Source organism: Canis lupus, chromosome 9, assembly GCF_011100685.1.
Source record: "Canis lupus familiaris isolate Mischka breed German Shepherd chromosome 9, alternate assembly UU_Cfam_GSD_1.0, whole genome shotgun sequence".
NCBI lineage: Eukaryota > Metazoa > Chordata > Mammalia > Carnivora > Canidae > Canis > Canis lupus.
The window spans coordinates 46600357-46620991 of record NC_049230.1 but is presented as its reverse complement, the minus strand read 5'-3'; the positions used below and the strand labels follow the sequence as shown (position 1 = coordinate 46620991).

The 20635-nt window shown below is 36.8% G+C and overlaps 1 protein-coding gene across 2 annotated transcripts in view; it reads right to left on the bottom strand.

The window, feature by feature from the left end:
• The window catches only part of PAFAH1B1 (platelet activating factor acetylhydrolase 1b regulatory subunit 1), an 80937-nt gene that overhangs the window by 59311 nt on the left and 991 nt on the right, over positions 1-20635 (bottom strand). Inside the window, exon 1 of one of the 2 annotated variants that reach the window (XM_038548534.1) lies at positions 20444-20546. The exons of the other annotated variant lie outside the window; for it this stretch is intronic. The gene's annotated coding sequence lies outside the window, so the exon portion shown is untranslated. Of the gene's footprint in view, positions 1-20443; positions 20547-20635 lie in introns of those variants that run through there. 2 annotated transcript variants of the gene reach the window in all.

Sequence of the window (20635 nt, the reverse complement as noted above, 5' to 3'; positions counted from 1 at the left end):
TTTATGCATGCATCCTCACAATCCCATGGCACACCCATCAAACATGTTAGATATAACCTTCATCCCAGCAGGGTTTACTTGTTGATGGGTGCTCAAATACTATTTCTTCATTGATTAAAAAATGAGGGGCACCTGAGTGGTTCAGTGGTTGAGCATCTGCCTTTGGCTCAGGGCTTGATCCTAGGATCCTGGGATCCAGTCCAATCCTAATACTCCCTGCAGGGAACCTGCTTCTCCCTCTGCCCATGTCTCTGCCTCTCTCTGTACGTATCTCATGAATAAATAAAATCTTTAAAAAAAAAAAGTTTCCTCCTCTTCTTTGACTTAAGGCATGAAGCTATTTTGAACACCTGAAGGTTCCAAAGAAACTGAATTTCTGCCTTTAGATTTTACTGTATATCACTTTCTAGTGCTTTTTATCTCATATGAGATAAATTAGAGTATTCTCTGTGATATGACTGTGTATGCCTATCAACAGTGAAAAGGAATGTGAAAAAAGACAAACATTTCTTGTTTTAATATGATTTTAGAGATTGTGGGTCATTTTTTTCTTTACTTCGGTGCCAAAACATACTTAAATGAAAACAAAAGAAAAAAATCTACTTTTATTATTATTTTACAGGCATACAGCCTGACCAAATGGTTCTCAAATATAAACTATTCCTCCTAAAAATGTTGTTTCCTGTAAGTTGTGTTTTACTTTATCAAATCCATTATTTCCAGACTCTCTGGGATACCATGATGCCAAATAAATATCTTATAAAAATGAAGAATACTAAATTATACTACTTGCTAACTTTCAACTTGTATTCTATTATACTATTTACATCAAAAGAAAATGAATTCAACAAATTGATGCCACTGACCTCTACAAGTCTAAATCAATTTAGACAATGAGTCTTTAGGTTGAAAAACATCTATAGAAAACAGAATAAATGCCACATGTGTATTTTGTTTAACTGGATTTATTAAAATAGTTTAAAAAGGAAGTAACCAGGAGTGTATATTAGAACCACTTGAAGAACTTCCTGAAGATCATCATAATAAAGGGCCTTATCCTCAGAGATTCTGAAGAGTCATCAAATTTTTTAAAAGTCTCTAAGTGAGGGGATCCCTGGGTGGCACAGAGGTTTAGCGCCTGCCTTTGGCCCAGGGCGCGATCCTGGAGACCCGGGATTGAATCCCACGTCGGGCTCCCGGTGCATGGAGCCTGCTTCTCCCTCTGCCTGTGTCTCTGCCTCTCTCTCTCTCTGTGTGGGACTATCATAAAAATAAAAAATAAAAAGTCTCTAAGTGATTGTGACGCACATCCTCAATAGAGAACCATATCCTCAACAGCATAAACTATAACCAGTCCTAAAAGGTTACAAGCAAAATTATAAAGATTTCCTCATGAAATCATCAGTGTCAGAAAATGGTATCTGGGCTTCACGGGCAAAAATCAAATTACAAGGCCAAGGTACTCAGATTTCAATGATAATTCCAACTGCCACTCAGAATCAAAAAAATATTTACAAGACTCCTCAGATATACTTTGAAGAAATATATTAACAGGAAAAAAAGGCCAATCTAACATTTTGAAATAAAGTATTTTTCATTACAGTTGAGCTTCTATTGAAGTTTTTTTTAAAGATTTTATTCATTTGAGGGGATCCCTGGGTGGCGCAGCGGTTTAGCGCCTGCCTTTGGCCCAAGGCGCGATCCTGGAGACCCGGGATCGAATCCCACATCAGGGCTCCTGGTGCATGGAGCCTGCTTCTCCCTCTGCCTGTGTCTCTGCCTCTCTCTCTCTCTCTCTCTCTCTGTGTGTGTGACTATCATAAAATAAAAATAAAATACGATATGATATAAAAATATCATAAATTTTTTTAAAAAATTAAAAAAATAGTAAAAAGAATGAACATTTAAAAAAAAAAGATTTTATTCATTTGAGAGAGAATGTGTGTGCACATGCACATACATGCAAGAAGGGGGAGGGGTAGATGAGAGGGAGAGAGAATCCCAAGCTGATTCAGTGCTAAGCACGGGGCCGGAAGGACATGGGGTCGATCTCACAACCCTGAGATCATGATGTGAGCTGAAACCAAGAGTCAAAACCAGGAGTTGGAGACTTAACTGGCTGAGCCACTCAGGCCCCTATTAAAGATTCTCAAAAAATACTTCACGAAGGAGTATTCAGTGGGGAGTCTGCTTCTCCCTGTGCCCTTGCCCTGCTCATGTACTTTCTTTTTTTTTTTTTTTTTTTAAAGATTCTATTTATTCAGGACAGAGAGAGAGAGGCAGAGACACAGGCAGAGGGAGAAAGCAGGCTCCAAGGAGGGAGCCCGACGTGGGACTCGATCCTTGGTCTCCAGGATCATGCCCCAGGCCGAAGGCAGCGCCAAGCCGCTGGGCCACCAGGGCTGCCCATGTTCATACACTCTTTCATGCACTCTCAAACAAATAAAATCTTAAAAAATATACGCATTTCAGGAAGAAAAAACAGCTGGCTTGTTCATTATATAACTAGTCTTCCTGGTATGATCTAATAGACATATTTGTTTGCATATACGTTAACTTTGTTACCTTTTATTTTGATTTTGTCTTTCCCCCTATTTATCTAAACCAAGGGTAACCAAACTTTCAGTAAAGAGCCAGAAAATAAGTATTTTAAGTTCCGTCAACCTCACCATATCTGTAGCAGAAAACAACCAATATGTAAAACCATTTGCAGTGACATAAATAGAGCTAGAGATGCCATTTTTCTGACTTATTTCGCTTAGCATAATAACTCTCTAGCTAAGCAAAATTAAGTCAAAGACAAAAACCATGATTTCACTCACATGCGGAATTTAAGAAGCAAAACAAACGAGCAAAGGGGAAAAAAAAGAGAGAGACAGGCAAACAGAGAAGGAAGGGGATTCTTAACTATAGAGAACTGATGGTGACCAGAAGGAAAGTGGCTGGGGGGTGGGGGTGGGGGTTAAATAGGTGATGGAGATAAAAGAGCACGCACTTGTGATGAGCCCAGGATGATGTATATAAGTGCTGAATTACTATCTTGTACACCTGAAACTAATATTACACTGTACGTTAACAAACTGGAATTTATATAAAAACTTGGGGATCCCTGGGTGGCGCAGTGGTTTGGCACCTGCCTTTGGCCCAGGGCGCGATCCTGGAGACCCGGGATCGAATCCCACGTCGGGTTCCCAGTGCATGGAGCCTGCTTCTCCCTCTGCCTATGTCTCTGCCCCTCTCTCTCTCTCTCTCTCTCTCTCTCTCTGTGACTATCATAAATAAATAAAAATTAAAAAAAAAATCCACTGCTGTAACACAAGAAAAAAGTTTCCTAATACTTTCCAATCATACAAATAACAGAAGATACTCTGTCCAATGAACCTTTTTCAGCATAAGGTTTGATGAATACTAATGTAGACACCCCAAATGAATTGCTACAATGCAGAAATCACAACAATTCTTAAGGGAGCAATGTTCTAAAATGGGTATTTCATGGTGATTATTTCGGAGATAATACATAGGAAATATCAAAGCAAGGGAGAGATAAAAGTAGAAGATGACAGAGGTCTCGACTGGGATAGAGCAATGTGAAGGATTTAAAAAAAGAGCTTTTATTGTCAGACTTCATATAAGCAAAAGTGGAACTTTTGGGGGGGACAAATCCACTACTTGCTCTTGACGATGACCTTCTCTAGTCATAAAGGCAGATCCCCCGTTTACATCTAAAAACAAATGCCCAGGTATTATTATAAAACAACTGGGAAACCTACAGTGTCTCTCAAATGAACTGATTTCTAGCTTACTCCATAGGAGTGTTTGCCTCCACTGAAACAAACAACTGAGAACTGTATTTTCGATGTCAATTCAATTTGTTTACCAAAGAACTACCAGGTACCCAGTATTAAATCCCAACAATACAGATGTGTGTCCTATGTAGCTCAGCACGTAGGAAAGCTACCTGTGACATAAAAAGCAATGTGGGGCAGCCCAGGGAGCCTGCCACCTTTAGCCTAGAGCATGATCCTGGAGACCCACGTCGGACTCCCTGCATGGAGACTGCTTCTCCCTCTGCCTGTGTCTCTGCCCCTCTCTCTCTCTCTATCTCATGAATAAATAAAATATTTTTTAAAAAATTTAAAAATAAATAAATAAAAATAAAAAGCAATGTGAAGAAATTGTCCCTATCCATAAGAAACTTCTATGCGTTAAATGTAATTGCAAGATGTGAGGTATACATGTCCTTTCATTCGTTCATTCATTACGCTCTATGCTAGCAGGTTTTAAGATTAAAGATGAATAAAATGCAATCCATCTCAAAATAAATGTACAATCTAGTTAAAAGTAAGGTGGGAAAGAGGGGACAGGAAAGAAGGTGATAACGAGAACATAACATGAGCTGAAGACTAAGTCAACTTTATAAACTAAAAAGACTAAAAAAACCGGAAGTGATTAGAAAAATTTTGAGGCAGGTTTTGGAAGAAGGAAAAATAATATGTTGAATAAAACAGGACAAAATATCCAAATGCAAAATTATTTTAAGCAGTTGGAGAATATAGTATTGCTAAAAAGTCAAGGCTATAGACAGCAAACTGAGAAATACAAAAGGCAGTCATTAGAAAATAGGTTTTGACTCTGAATTCAAAAGATTCAGTAGTGGAGAGACTAGGGTGGCTCAGTGATTGAATGTCTGTTTTTAGCTCAGGTTACGATCCCAGGGTCCTGGGATCGAATTCCCCATCAGGCTCCCTGCAGGAAGCCTGCTTCTTCTTCTGCCTGTTTCTGCCTCTCACAGTGTCTCTTATGAATAAGCAAATAAAATCTTAAAAAAAAAAAAAAAAAAAAGATTCAGTAGTGAAGGTAATAAGACCTAGAACTGTAGTTCTAGTACAGCTGAAGAAAAAAATCTTATTTTTTAAGAAGCAGAGCCATATATTAGTATGTTTTTTGAAGGCAGAGACCATATCTATTACAGACATAAATAAAAAACCAATACTTATTTACATTTAATCTATGCTAAAAACTGTTAGGAGTCCTGATCCATAGGAATGGTGTTCTGCTGAGGCAAGTTCTAGCCGCATACTGGCCCCCTTTTTAAGTCTATTTCTTTAAAAAAAAAAAAAAAAAAAAGATTTTATTTATTTATTCATGAGCGATACAGAGAGAGAGGCAGAAACATAGGCAGAGGGAGAAGCAGGTCCTCGAGGAGAACCTGATGTGTGACTGGATCCCAGGGCCCCGAGTTCACGCCCTGAGCCAAAGGCAGATGCTCAACCACTGAGCAACCCAGGCATCCCTTTAAAGTCTATTTCTTTATGATTTTACCATTTGGAAATTTTTCCACTCTGGAAAAATACTGCTCTGTGTACGTTCCAACAAGACAGTTGTGTAGCAAATTTAATTTTTTTTCTAAGAGGAATCTTAAGCTACAAGCACTGGCATAAATTCTATCTAGGTAAAACTAGGTTTTCACAAAAATATTTAAATCCTACATATAAAAGGTCTGTATTTCATGTACAGAACATCTGCACTTTAGGTACCTGCCGAAGAATTCAATCTCAATATATATCAAAAGCTGGGAAACTATATCCACTGATAAGACAACAAAGGACAATCTACATACTTTTTCACACTGCCTCTCCCATGATGTGGTCGACCTTTCCACATTAAGTGTTAATTAAATACCAGGCATCCATCTACCTTAGAGATATTGATGAGATTAAAGAAAATAGCACATAATCCCCATTACGAAGACCCTTATGAAAAATTCTGATACTGGTTAATTATCTTTCTGAATTAACTACTTTACTTTTATTGTGGGAACACTGTGAAAATAACAGGTTTTTTCATTGTGTTAGTTCATAGAAAGCTAAGAGTTAAAATTATGCTCTGCCTGTAACAAGAACATTGTGATAGACCTTTTTGGCCTAGATTCTGATTACATGTTATCCTTACCCTTTGTTCTTGTTTCTTCTCTCTTTTCACTTTTAATCTATGGTATTTTGTAGTGTGTGCATCTTTATAAACTGCCTTAAGTAAAGGGATACAAATCAAATACAAAGACTAATAAATAGGGAGGTCAAGGGGCACCTGGGTGGCTCAGTGGCTGAGTGTCTGCCTTTGGTTCAGGTTGTGATCCAGGGGCCCTGGGATGGAGTCCCCCATCAGGCAGGAGTCACTGCCTCTCCCTCTCCTCCCAGTTTGTGCTATCTCTCGCTATCTCTGTCTCTCTCTCAGATAAATAGATAAAATATTTAAAATAAGAAAACAGTGCGGAAAGGTAGGACAGTTGAGATTAAGCCAGTTTTCAATGCCTCTGCTTAAAACCTTTCTAGAACAAGGGTATGTAAAACAGCTAAAAGAAAAAAAAAGTGACTATCTTGCATCACACAGAACTTCATTAACTACAAACTATCTTAATATCTTTTTGATCTTCAACTGTACTATGCAGCAGTCCTCAGCTACTTACACAAAAATTTAGAGATCACAAACACATGTCTACAGAGAACAATGCAAGTAATATAAATTAGCAAAGTCGGCAAGGTTGTAATCTTTCCATATAAGACTCATTTTGTTTGCATATTAATCGTATTACAATATTCTTCACTTTCAGAGAAATATACTGTTCTACTTTTGTTGACTACTGCAGTGGTCCAACTATACTTTTGTCCACTTTCTATAGAAGCATCAACAAAGAAGTGTTTCTTCACTATAACAAATAGTGCAAGGGCAATAATAAACAGTAATGAAGTGGTAGGAACTTGTTTCATTGGTGAGCTTATGCCCATCTACAGAAGGGCAGCTGCAACTCAGCTTGGGCTAACTGCTGCCATGGGAAAATGTGGACCTACGGTTCCAAGAGTTCCTAATTTTTCAGGATAATCCAAAAAATAGAGACTTTATGCAAAATAGCTCATTTTTAAATGGTGATTCAAAAGAATTGTTTTAATGATACAAAGAGAAATGCATTTATAGATTTAGTTTCACCTAAAGGCTGCCTAACTGTAAACTAGCTCAGTACTGAATTAATATGGGTTTCTGAACAGTTGAAAAGACTAAAGAAAAACAGGAATTAAGAATTTATAGTCTAGGGGGATCCCTGGGTGGCTCAGCGGTTTGGCGCCTGCCTTTGGCCCAGGGCGCGATCCTGGAGTCCCGGGATCGAGTCCCACATCGGGCTCCCGGCATGGAGCCTGCTTCTCCCTCCTCCTTTGTCTCTGCCTCTCTCTCTCTCTGTCTATCATAAATAAATAAATAAATCTTAAAAAAAAAAAAAAAAGAATTTATAGTCTAAAAACAAAACAAAGTCAAAACCAAAACAACCTCAAAATCAATGCCAACAAAACAATCCGTTCTATTATTCAAAGTATAAAAATTACTAATAACAAATATTTAATTAACCTTAGGATAAATTCTGGAATGCAAAAACAAAAGACAATTTTATGTCGTCTACACACAACTTCATGTTTACTGAAGTACTGTGTCTGTTATGAAAACTTAGAAACAACCTAAATGCCTATTTTTGTGGTATAAAAAAAATCATAGTATAATCATATGTAATAAACTATACAACAAAATACACTAGATCAACATATATTAGTAATACACATTTTGTTAGGTTAAAAAAACACAACTTTTTACACTGTAATATTCATAGAAGTTTTAAGTTGTTTGTTTGTTTGTTTTAAAGATTCCATTAATCTATTTGAGAGAGAAAGAGCAAGAACACAAATGAGATGGAGGGGCAGAGGGTGAGGGACAAGCAGACTCCCCACTAAACTTGGAGCCTGACTCGGGGGGCTCAGTCCCAGGACCCCAAGATCATGACCCCAGCTGAAGTCAGATGAGCCACTCGGGCATCCTCAAAACATTATTTTTTGGTCTTGTTTTTAAAAAGATTTTATTTACTTATTTGAGAGAGAGCATGGGGGTGGGGGAAGGGTAGAGACAAAGAGAAAGGGATGGGGAGCCCGATGAGGAGCTGGATCCCAGAATCAGGACCTGGGCCAAAGGCAGATGCAGGCAGATGCTTAACAGACAGAGCTACTCAGGCATCGCCCTTTTAAGCATTATTAGACATAGTTTATGGATACATATATGTACAGTTTACGGTTATATAAAAACAGAACAAAAGGATATATACAAACTTTAAGAGGAACTTTGCCACTGGGAAGAGTGAGGGAGGGGAAAGGGATTAGAAAGAGGTATAAAAGGACATCAACTATAGTAATGCTTTATTTCTTCAACTAAATCAAGTACAACAAAATGTTAACATGTCAATTTTGAGAGTTTATGTGGATTTTTTTTATATTAGTGCAAGTACTTTCCCTTGCATGTTTGATATATTCCATAATTAAAATAAATTAATTAAATTATAAATATGTAAAATAAAAACAAAAAACACTTCTGGGTATAAGTCCCATCATAGGGCCTCTGACAAGTTGATTATGTAAATGATATAAAAGCACTGAAGGACTAAATCCTACACTTTTGAGGTCCTACTGTGTACAATCTTGGAGTCAAATAGTGAAGGTTCAAATATCAACCTGGTCACTTACAAATTATGTGACCTAGAGCAAATTTTCAAATTTCCTAAGCCTACTTGCCCATTTATAAAAGGAGCTTTACTACCCACCTCAAACAGCTGTGGTGAAAGAATGAGATAATCAGTGTTAAGGGCTTGTCTACCATCTTAATTCCCTCAACAGAGCTCAGGAATAATGAAGACAGAGACAGTAATTTCACTTTGAAATGGCAATATGGCACAGTATTGCACTTTTACATACATAAGCAAAGTAAAAGAGACATTGTTCTCCTAGTGTCGAAGGACAAGAAAAATCAGTGAAACGTGTACTGTCCTATTACCATTATCAACTCATCATCTTCATCATCACCATAATAACAATGATCAACATTTACTGAATGTATAGTGAGTGCTAGATACTGTTTTAGGCTCTTTAAATGCATTAATTCCTTCGATACATCACATAACGTGATGTAAGCTAAAACAAGAGCAAAAGTAATAGATACCATAGGATTATAAACTGAGAGGAAAAGAAAATTTCTTTCAGGTGAAAAAAAAAATGGGAAAGATGCCTGGAAAGGGAAGATCTGGGATGCAAATTCAGAAGACTGACAGGTCAGGGTATGCAAAGAGGAAGGGAATGGTAGAGTGAAAACACCTTAAGGAACAGTATTTTCATAAAACTGAATTACAGGATATATGGTAGGCAGTAAGAAAAAGGATGAAAAGATGTGCCAGGACACGAAAAGTCCTTGAATGCCTAATTAGGATTCAGCTGGTATCTATTAAATAGCATGTTTTCAGCAACATGCCCTTTGCATTTTCATGTATGGCTCACTAAAGACAGTAAAAAGCTAATTCTTTGCAAAGTGACTTCAGAACTGTGTTCAGGAAAATTAGCTGCTTCATGTAACATCCCACATAATTCCTCCTCTTATTCTCTCATGTGGCTAACAACACCCAGTTTCTCAATTTTACTGGGACACCCAAGCTACAAATCTGAGATGTCTTCTAATACTTCTCTCTCTCCATCACACTACTTATTCACAATTCTACCTTCCCTCATCAGTAACCTTCATCGTCACGATCTTATTTCAAGCACTAATCATTCTTTCTTGAAAATGCCTCCTAAGTGACCTTCAAACTCCAATCTATATCCCTCACTACCACCCACATTTACTATCTAAAATACACATTTGATCATAATGCTCATCTTTGCTTGGAAATGTTTGTTGACTTCCAAATCACCTATCATATATATAGAATATAATTTACAAAGTCTATCAATCAGCCTCATATTCATACATACCCAACAAATCCCCTCTTCCAAACTACTTTCCAGTATACACGTAATAATTTTTCACACTTTTGCACCTGTGTATGTTGCTGTTCCCTCTACCTAAAATAACCTTCCATGTTCACTCCAGTTATTCATTCAACATATCATCTTTCTCAACTATCTTTAGTGGGGGAGATTTGATAAGCCCTGCAACAGCCTAAGTGACAGATATCATATACAATGTACACCACTATAACCCAGGATCCAGATTTTAAATACTACATGGGGGGCGCGGGGACTACATAAGGATACTGAATTTCCTACCCATTTGATTATTTCACAAGAATCAAGAGAAAATTCAAAAGTTCTCATTTCAATCAAGTTTTACCCCTTTTATAAAGCCACCTGAATGGTTAAAAAAAAAAAAAAAAAGCCATTCTTAAAATCTGACAAATCCTTACACTTGAAACTAATATAACACTGTAGGTTAACTATCCTGAAATTAATAAAAATAACAAAATAGCCCCCCAATCTAACAAATCTAGAAATAGGGAAGGAAGCATGGAGCTAAGATTTACCCAAGAAATTAATAAGTTATTAAATATTCTGGCTATCAAGGTTTACTACTGTATTTTCATAAACAATGAAAAAAATGGATATAACAGAATTAACAAATTTTAATGTTATTAATGATTGAATAGTCACTTCAAAATTTTTAAATATTACACCATGGTGCTATTATCTTTAAATCATAAATCTCATCATAAAGTTACAACATAAAAAACACATAATAAAGTTATTATTCAAGCTTTGTCTTTTTGGAATTGACCTAAAAAGAATTTTCTGCCTAACAATATATAACACTTACTTTATGTTAATCATTGCTTTATGTGTTTTACAAGTGTTCATTTACTCCTCACAACTACTTATGAGAATGTAAATAACCAGCCTTTATATAGTTGCACGAGTGTATACGCACACACACACGTGTAAAATACAGATAACATAAGTATATCAGCAGCAGAGTGGAAAGTTGAACTCAGCATCTGGGCTCCACAGATGGTGCTCTTAATCAATGAACTATGCTACTTCCCTGCCCATATTTCAAGTCTCATTTCTAGTCAAGTCCCACTTTGCTCACATGCCAGTAACACTGAGCATCATATAATGTAAGTCTTCCCCCTCCCCCATTTTGTGATCTTTAGGATTTTACTTCTGCTGCCCCCAGTCTGGAGCACCTTCTCATACCTCAGCATGATTCCTACAACAGAGTGTACTGACTACATCCCAATGACAGAAATCAGTTAATGCCTTATAAGATTAACGAGCAATAAAAAAACAAATTTTTTTCTATTATTAATTATACCGGTAGACATATGAAACACAAAAACACCAAATGTTTTAGGACTCAAGTCTTCAGTACACCTAATGGTTATCCAGTTAAAATACACACGAACAACAATAACCAAAAAACTTCCCCAACCTTGGTCCTCCTTCAACTCTTAAGTCTATGATGGAGCCTGGAAATTTACATTTTTAACAAATAAAAATCTACATGTGATGAAGATGGTCCATTAACACCCAGCTTTACAGGCCAGATCAACGTCTCTATACTAATTCACCGCCCAGCAACACTCAAACTTGGAACTTTTCTCACCAAACAAGATATAGTCATAAGACTGGGAACAAATCACTTTCTCTGCCTGGAAACCCAAACAACATAACAAGATTTCTTCAAATATGTTCAACAGCTTTGTGAAGACTTCCTTGAAAACTCCAGGCCCTCATCACAGCAAGTACATTTGATTATAGCACTATTATGCTACCTTTGCATATTAAGTATGTGTTTAGGTACTTTATGATCTTCAAGGGCAGGGACAATCACGTTTGTATCCTCAGTACTTGGGATTCAATATAGCTAAATAAATGTTTGCTGGACAAAAAAAATTGATGAAAATTAATTTTTTTAAAGAATTATTTATTTTTAGAGAGCAAGAGTAAGGTTGCACGCGTGTGCATGAGAGGGAGAGGGAGAATCCCAAGCAGACCCCCATGGAGCTTGGAGTCACAGATAGGACTGCATCCCTTGACCCAAGCTAAAATCAAGAGTTAGATGCTTAACCGACTGAGCCACCAAGACATCCCTAAAAAAATCTGATGAAAATTTAGAAGAGAAAGATATATAATGGTGTGAATATTTTTTTATTTTTTTTATTTTTAATTTTTATTTTTTTTAAGCAGGTTTCACAACCAGTGCAGAGCCCAATGCAGGGCTTGAACTCACAACCCTGAGATCAAGAGTTGGACGGTCAACTAACTGAGCTACCCAGGTGACCCAGGATTTTTTTTTTTTTTTTTTTTAAAGAGAAACCCAATGCAAATCTCTATAGTGTTACAATGGAAGGGCAAAAACAAAACAAAACAAAACAAACTGTAGCAATTGTAACTCTCAAAAATAATCCTATTCTCAAATTATAATTCTCCTTAGTGTAAAATAAATATCTTTCAGAACATGGATCTACCAGTTCTGTTTTGAAAATAAGAGTCTAGGGATCCCTGGGTGGCGCAGCGGTTTGGCGCCTGCCTTTGGCCCAGGGCGTGATCCTGGAGACCCGGGATCGAATCCCACATCGGGCTCCCGGCATGGAGCCTCCTTCTCCCTCTGCTGTGTCTCTGCCCCTCTCTCTCTCTCTCTGTGTGACTATCATAAATAAATAAAAATTTATTAAAAAAAAAAAAAAGAAAAGAAGAGTCTAATTAGTCAGAATGTTTTGCTTTCTGCTGTACTATTTAAAACTTATTATCTGGTATATTCAAATACTAGCAAAAAAATCAATGACTAAGATACTCTATTTGTTTTGCTTCTCAGATCACACCAGTCTCCCTCTAAACAAGCCCTAAAATGGGGAAATGGGGAACTCTTCTCTGAAATCTCAACTTTACTCTCAGAATAATTTCTGGAGGGATATATAATTCACTTAAAAATGTTTTTTCCAAAGCTTTCTTTGATCTTTAGCTTCCAAGCTATAGTTACTTTTCAGGAACCCAGGCAAAATTTAGGGTTACTTGAAATAATATTTAATATTTAAAATTCTAGGGATGCCTGGGTGGCTCAGCAGTTAAGCATCTGCCTTTGGCTCAGGGCATGATCCCAGAGTCTCAGGATCAAGTCCCACATCAGGCTTCCTGCATGGAGCCTGCTTCTCCCTCTGCCTACATCTCTGCCTCTCTCTCTCTCTGTCTCATGAATAGATAATCTAAAAAAAATAAAATTCTAAGCAAAAATTTTCTGATAGTCAAAAATATAAACTGTTTTACTCAATGGGGAGAGGAGATGAATCTGTTTTACAAAAGAATTTCAATGAACATATGTAAACACTGCCCCCCCCCCCCAACATGGAACTTGACTACCTTCCAAAGAATAAAGTAGGAGAAAGAAAAAAAAACAATAATTTAGGGTAGAGAAAACTGGCACATAATACATTAACTAAATGTGAAGAATTAACACCACCCGCGATGTTTTGTGCATATCATGTAGCCCTAGACATAATACGATGAGAAGTGCACTTCACCTCTTTCCTCCAAAAACCCCAGTCTGATGAAAAATACCACACAAACTCAGTTTGGGAGAGGTTTTACTGGAATGGAAACCTGACGAGTACTATACTTACTTGTCAAGTAAGTCTCAAACTAATGAAAAACCAGGAACCGCTGAGATACTGTCACAGACCAGAAGAGACTAAAGAGACATAACCAAATGCAATGTGGTGCCCTAGGTTGAATCCAGAACAGAAGGAGGACATTAATGGAAAAACCAGGTTAAGTCTGGAGTTTTGCTAATAGTAAATACTAAGACTGACAAATGTACCCCAAGATGTAAGATGATAACAATGGAGAAAACTGGGTTCAGGGTATATGAACTCTCTATCTTTACAGCTTGTCTGTAAATCTAAAATTATTCCAAAATAAAAACTTTATTAATAATATTTAAAAGAGGACAGCCCCGGTGGCGCAGCGGTTTAGCGCCGCCTGCAGCTCAGGGCGTGATCCTGGAGACCCTGGATCAGGTCCTGAGTCGGGCTCTGCATGGAGCCTGCTTCTCCCTCTGCCTGTGTCTCTGCCTCTCATTCTCTCTCTGTGTCTCTATGAATAAATAAATAAAAAATCTTAAAATAATAATAATATTTAAAAGTACAAACAAAAATGTTCTGTTAAAGATGTAAACTATACTTCTCAGTTTAAGTAAAATGCTTTGCAACTTACTTTTACGTTAAAAAAATAAATTATTCCATTTGGCATGGATTTATACAGATCACTCTGCCTATTACAGAACTCTGAGGGGCGCCTGGGTGGCTCAGTCAGTTAAAGGTCAGACCCTTGATTTTGGTCATGATCTCAAGGTAGTGAAATCAAACCCACATTGGGTTCCAAACACAGTGTGGAGTCAGTTTCAGATTCTCTCTCTCCCTCTTCCTCTGCGCACGCGCACACATGCTCTCTAAATAAATAAATACATAAATAAAATTTAAAAAAAAAAAAGACTTTGAAGCCATTACTGGCTTCAGATACACATAATGGATACCAAAGAGAAAAAAAAATCCCTAATCCTAACTCTTAAGAAATACACTTTTAAGAGGTGCCTGTTGGGCTCAATTGGTTAAGTGCCTGACTCTTGGTTTCTGTTCAGGTCAGGATCTCCGGATTCGTGAGATAGGGCATCACTGGAATCACACTCTGGAATCACACTCTGGAATCCTTAGTCAGCTTAGGATTCTCTCTTCTTCTCCCTAGCCCTCCACCCCTCTCCTCAATCACAAGTGCCCCCCCAAACAAATTTTTTAGAAAAGAAATATACTTAAAATTATAAAAACTGCCATAATTAAAGGGTACCTGGATGGCTCAGATGGTTAAGCCTCTGACTTCGGCTCAGGTCATGATCTCAGAGTCCTGGGATCAACCCTGGGCTTCGGGCTCCACATTTACTTGGTGGGAAGTCTGCTTTTCCTTCTGCCCCTCCCCCTATTCATGTGCGCCCTCTCTCTCTCTCAAATAAATAAAATCTTTTTTTAAAAAAGGAACTACTATGTTAACATTAATGACTACTTATTCGAAAAACTATTTAAATTCTTTCTTTAAAAAAAGTAACAATAAAAAAATCATTTATTGAAGGATTTAGAAGCCATTCAACAGTAGCCACTATTCTGTGAGTTAGACACTGTCAACATTATCCATTTATATAGATGAGGAAACTGAAGGTTTTTATTTTTTTTTAAACTGAAGCTTCTGCTCAAAACAAATAGCTGACAAATTGTGGAGTTAACTACTAGAATATTCATATATGGTTTTAGTCAACAGCTTAATTTATTTTCTGTGATAATGCTGAATGCATAAATTTCCCCAACCTTAAAAATTAAAATTTACCAAAAAACCGCCAAATAATCAATAAAACTGACTCATCTTCACCTTCCCTTCTTTTGCAATCAGCATATTTTATTCTTAAAGTTATTTTTGCATTTAAATAATCTCTACACCCAATGTGAGGCTCAAACTCATGACCCTGAGATCAAGAGTCACACGCTCTTCTGACTGAGCCAGCCAGGCATCCTGTAGTCAGTATATTTTTGATAAAATAAAAACAAACACGGAAAGATGAGTAAAATGTGCCTTATCCATACAGAGAACTTATATTACAAAATATAGCTTTCTATCTTTGCCATAGACTAAAAGCTGGACTAATCAATATGCAAAATCTTAATAAACACAAAATTAAAAAATTAAAGTCCTGGGCAGCCCCGGTGGCGCAGCGGTTTTAGCGCCGCCTGCAGCCCAGGACATGATCCTGGAGACCAGGGATCGAGTCTCACGTCAGGCTCCATGCAGGGAGCTTCTCCCTCTGCCTGTGTCTCTGCCTCTCTCTCTCTGTGTCTCTATGAGTAAATAAAATAAAAAATCTTTTTTTTTTTTTTTTTTTTTTTTAAATTTTTTTATTTTTACTTATGATAGGCACACAGTGAGAGAGAGAGAGGCAGAGACACAGGCAGAGGGAGAAGCAGGCTCCATGTACCGGGAGCCCGACGTGGGTTTCGATCCCGGGTCTCCAGGATCACGCCCTGGGCCAAAGGCAGGCGCCAAACCGCTGCGCCACCCAGGGATCCCAAAATAAAAAATCTTTAAAAAAAATTTAAAGTCCTTGAAAATTTCCCAGATTCTTTTTTTTTTTTTTTTTTTTTTTTATGATAGTCACAGAGAGAGAGAGGCAGAGACACAGGCAGAGGGAGAAGCAGGCTCCAAGCACTGGGAGCCCGATGTGGGATTCGATCCTGGGTCTCCAGGATCGCGCCCTGGGCCAAAGGCAGGCGCTAAACCGCTGCGCCACCCAGGGATCCCAATTTCCCAGATTCTTAATTTCACTGTTATCAAGAGTCTCTCAGAAAATGTTAACAGCCTTAGTTAACTGTCAATAGTTCTGGTCAACACATAGGAGCTCAAAGAACAGATTATCAAAATGCAAAAAAAACAAATAATTATAAAATGCACACATAAAATGCATCCAGGTGGGTTAATCCACTTCTTACAGATGGCAATTTTGTGGCCCTGATACAAGTATTCAGGAGTGTGACCCTGTTCCCTAGAACACAAAATCCCTATAAAGGAAGTATAAACACTTCTCCCTCCTTCACCTCAATTCCTGAAAGATCACTGGAAGTCAGCTATTACAAAGAACTATATAGCATAGCACATTTTCTTTCACATAACCCTGCACTCAATCTATTACAACAAGTATTTACTTACTTATTAATACTATTTGTGTATATTTACTTAAATATGACTTAAATATTTAATATTAATTTATTAACACTTATTAATACTACCTGCATGTATACAACAAGTATTTATTTACTCATTACTACTACTGTAAAGCAGAATTAGGCACTTTCTCGGAGTCCCTACTCAAATGCCTAAGCTGTTATACAAGCAAAATAGTTAACAATACAAGACTGTATGTTAAATGCCAATTTAAATGATGCAGGCAATAAATGTCATGGATTTTCACCATTTTAGAAAAGAAAAATTCACAAACTCAAGGATAGTCATCAAAAGGGTCCATTTTGTTGAAAGACTAAGGAATCATACAAGGCAATACCCAAGTGGTTCATTCTAGCTGCTAACCCAACATGTGACCTTAGGGAAAGACATTCTCTAAATTTTAGTTCTCTCACCCGCAAAAATACCAATCTGCCTCAAAAGTAGCAGAACAAATGAAAATGAGTACCATGTTCAATACACTTATAAGTTCCAGGGACATGTATATGACAATGTTAAATGACAATGACTTTAGAGGATATTATTCCAGAAGTATCCTTAATAAATGCACAGAACAATCCTACCTAGGGATGTTTCAACCAAAAGCCATCATCTTTTAAGAAAAAACAATAAATCAAAATAATAAGCACTTATGATTCCTGTATCCACTGAGTATAAAGCATTCCACAAATATCAATGAAATCTAACTGCCATTGCAAGGTTAAAAAATACACACATAGCTTACATACATAAACCAAGGTTCTATTTAAGTACCTGAAAGTGTCATGCCAAACTAGCAACAAAGCTAAAACAAAAAGCTTTAGCTGCAATTCATTATTAGTCTCATACTATAGCATCTTTTTTCATGAAGTACGGATTTCTCAAATCACTTGGCCTTCAGCAACTAATTCACTCGGCAGCTAAACATCTTCAGGAGAACAGGTTTTCCTTTATCTTTTTTTTTTCCTTTATCTTTTCAGAACTCACTGCATACCATCAGTTTTATTTTAAGTAGAGCAACATTTTAAGTAAAAAAAATTACAGTCCTATTGTAGAAGACTTAAGAAAACTGGCAAAGAATTTCCACTTTACATTTAACTATTTCTCTCCAACATCCATGAAAACAAGTACCTGTCAGTAAAGTATTTTCAAAACAGACACTTAGAAGCAAATTAAAAAAAAAAAAAAATCTCTTTTAGGACCACAGCAGACATGGCCAGCTCAATTTAAAACCAACTGAACCTTAAGTCCCTTTGGCAAAAGAGTACATGACTCACTACTGTAGAACTCAATGGAAAAAAATGAAAATTCATTCTGATTGCCCTAAGATTTTGCTTTGAGTTTGTTTTTTAAAGATACCTCCACACTAACGTTGTCAACTTAACATAGTTTCTATGGCTTGTTTATTAAGATGACAAGTTATGAATAAGATGAGCCACATGTAAACAAAAAGGTCCTATTTTTTCTTGAGCACCTACAATATGAGCCGCCAGGGGTACGCGCAATTTATGTTGGTATAAATTTTATTTAATACATAGAAGGGAAATATTTACATTGGAAAATAAAATAGAGACAATGAAACATGGATGTTCTAGCTAGAAAAGTTATGATACTGATTTTTTCCCTTCCAGAAACATCTCCAAATTTCTAATATAGTAGAGTTATTTTAACTGGAAAAATAGATACCAAATAATTCTACTACAAAATGAAATCTATCCTAATCTCATTAAAAGTTTTAAAAATACAGGATTATGAAGAATTTTTTATAAACTGATCTCTAAATGAAGCAAAAGATACTGTCACGTGTATCAGAAACATCCACAGATATATATTTGGAACTAAAGCTCTCTTAAGTCAAAGTATTTTAAGCTCCTGATGAATGAATAATCCACCAAAAAATCACCACTCTTAGTGCACTTTTATACCTTAAAATACTAGGATGGGAATACATCACATAATATACTGAATTACCATTCCTACCTTATTCATTCTTTACCATATGAACCCTTCTACCTTCTAACATTAAATACAGCAAAAGTGTGAAAACAGCATATGTTGATAAATAGTCTTAGGTCTCATCAAAATCACATTTACCGCATGAATCTGACATTCTTTTGAAGATGTCTATTCACATGAATACTTGATGCAAGACACTAAAGTGACCTACCCTCTCTTACTATAGTACCTTACAAAAGGTCCCTTTCAAGGGACAACACAAGAAGAAAGCCTTTATAAACAGCCTTTAACACAAATTATCTTTTTATACTCATCTTTGATGTTATTTTAAAAAAATCAGATTCAATGTCTCAATGCAAACTAAAGAAAAAGAAAACATCTATAATATTCTTATTTAGGTTTTTGCCATATTTTCTATTTCTTCCAAATATTTCTGGCATTCATTAACTTACACTTACTTGACTAAAACAATAAAAAAATTAACACTGGTTGTATATATGTGTGTGTGTATATGTACATATATAAATACAGAAAGACAATAAGTGTCTGCTCTAGAGCAGGGACACTGCTTTTTACCCCCAATCATTCAATACCCACCTTGCAAAAATGGTGGAAACTAAAAACATCAGCTTTTAAGATTTACTACAGAGAAATGCCTTTGTTGTAGCACCAATTAGTATCAAATAACGTACAAAACATAAGCAAAAGAAAAATGCTACAAAAGGGCAATCTAGCATTTCACAGCTCCTGCTCTCTTACTCCACCCAGTCTCCTCAGCTCAATGGCTGTTCACAGCATCCACAAATATTAGCCCATTTTTAAAAGGGGAGGAGGTAGGTACCAAAATAGGGTTATCTCTATCAAAATCTATATATATATAGAAGTATTTCGAGAAAAATTGGGCTCCTTTCTCTATTTATTAAAAAATATCAGCTTCAAATTTGTTTTAAGAGATCCTCCCCTTCTGAACAATCCAAACAATGATCATTTATAATAGAACATGAAAGCATAAATCACCCTAAATACAGATTACACTTCTGCTTTAATAAAAACTGCAATTTGCAATTGCCAGTTATTTTGTAAAGCTGTGTCTTGAAAGATACCCATGAGATATTAAAAACTGCCCTTAGACCCAAATCAGAATTCTTTTAAGTAAAAGCTTTTTATATATTCAACATTATATCATTGCCGACATACCCAGGCAGGAAATTTTCCTGATTAAGAGACTGAACCCTGCAGCAATCAAGCCCTGCTGCAGAGGGGAAAAAAAAAAAGAAAAAAAGAAAAAAAAAAACAGAAACAAAAAAAAATTTTTTAAGCAAATACTACTGTGGCAAAAGAGGAGGTATGACATTACTGGTATGAAAGGCCCAAGCTGTCTCCTCCGCCCTAGACTCCAAATGAAATTCACACAAAACAATCACCTCCCAACATAAATAGAATTATCAAAAATGGCATAAATTTTTTATTTAGCCTTTAAAACGTTACGAATCTCGAGGATTATATGTTAGAGGTCGGGATAACAGTAATATCTTTATTCTCTCCCGATTGCCTCTTAAGGAAAGGGGGAGGGGGGGACCTTGGCATGACATCGCCCATTGAGAATGAAACCACAAATCTGGTTCTTCTATTCAAAAGCACAAATTCTTAGCCAAAGGATTGATGTAATTTGAACCCAAACCCCAACCCCAGAAGAAAATTTCCTGCCTTCCTCCCAGGGAGTTTCTTGCTAAGTCACTGAAGAAAGGCAGAAAAACAAATAAAGCCAAGGGACCTTGCTCTCTCTTATCTAAAATACTGAAAACCTACTTCTCTACTCTTACGTTGAGAGAGAGAGAGTTAAAATTTCCCCACCACCTCAAAGACATTTTCTATTTTCTCACCTGGGAAACTAAAGAAGGCACTGCGTTTCCTAAAGGAGTGGGGAGATTAGATGAAGGGGAATGGCTGAGGGCCTCGAAGCTGTGTTACAACGTCAAAAGGCAACTCCCGTCTCAGGAGCCAGTGGTAGAAAAGAAAAACCTGCCTGATTCGGTGGGTGGATGCTGCGGATGGCTCAGGGGGTCGGGCCGCTC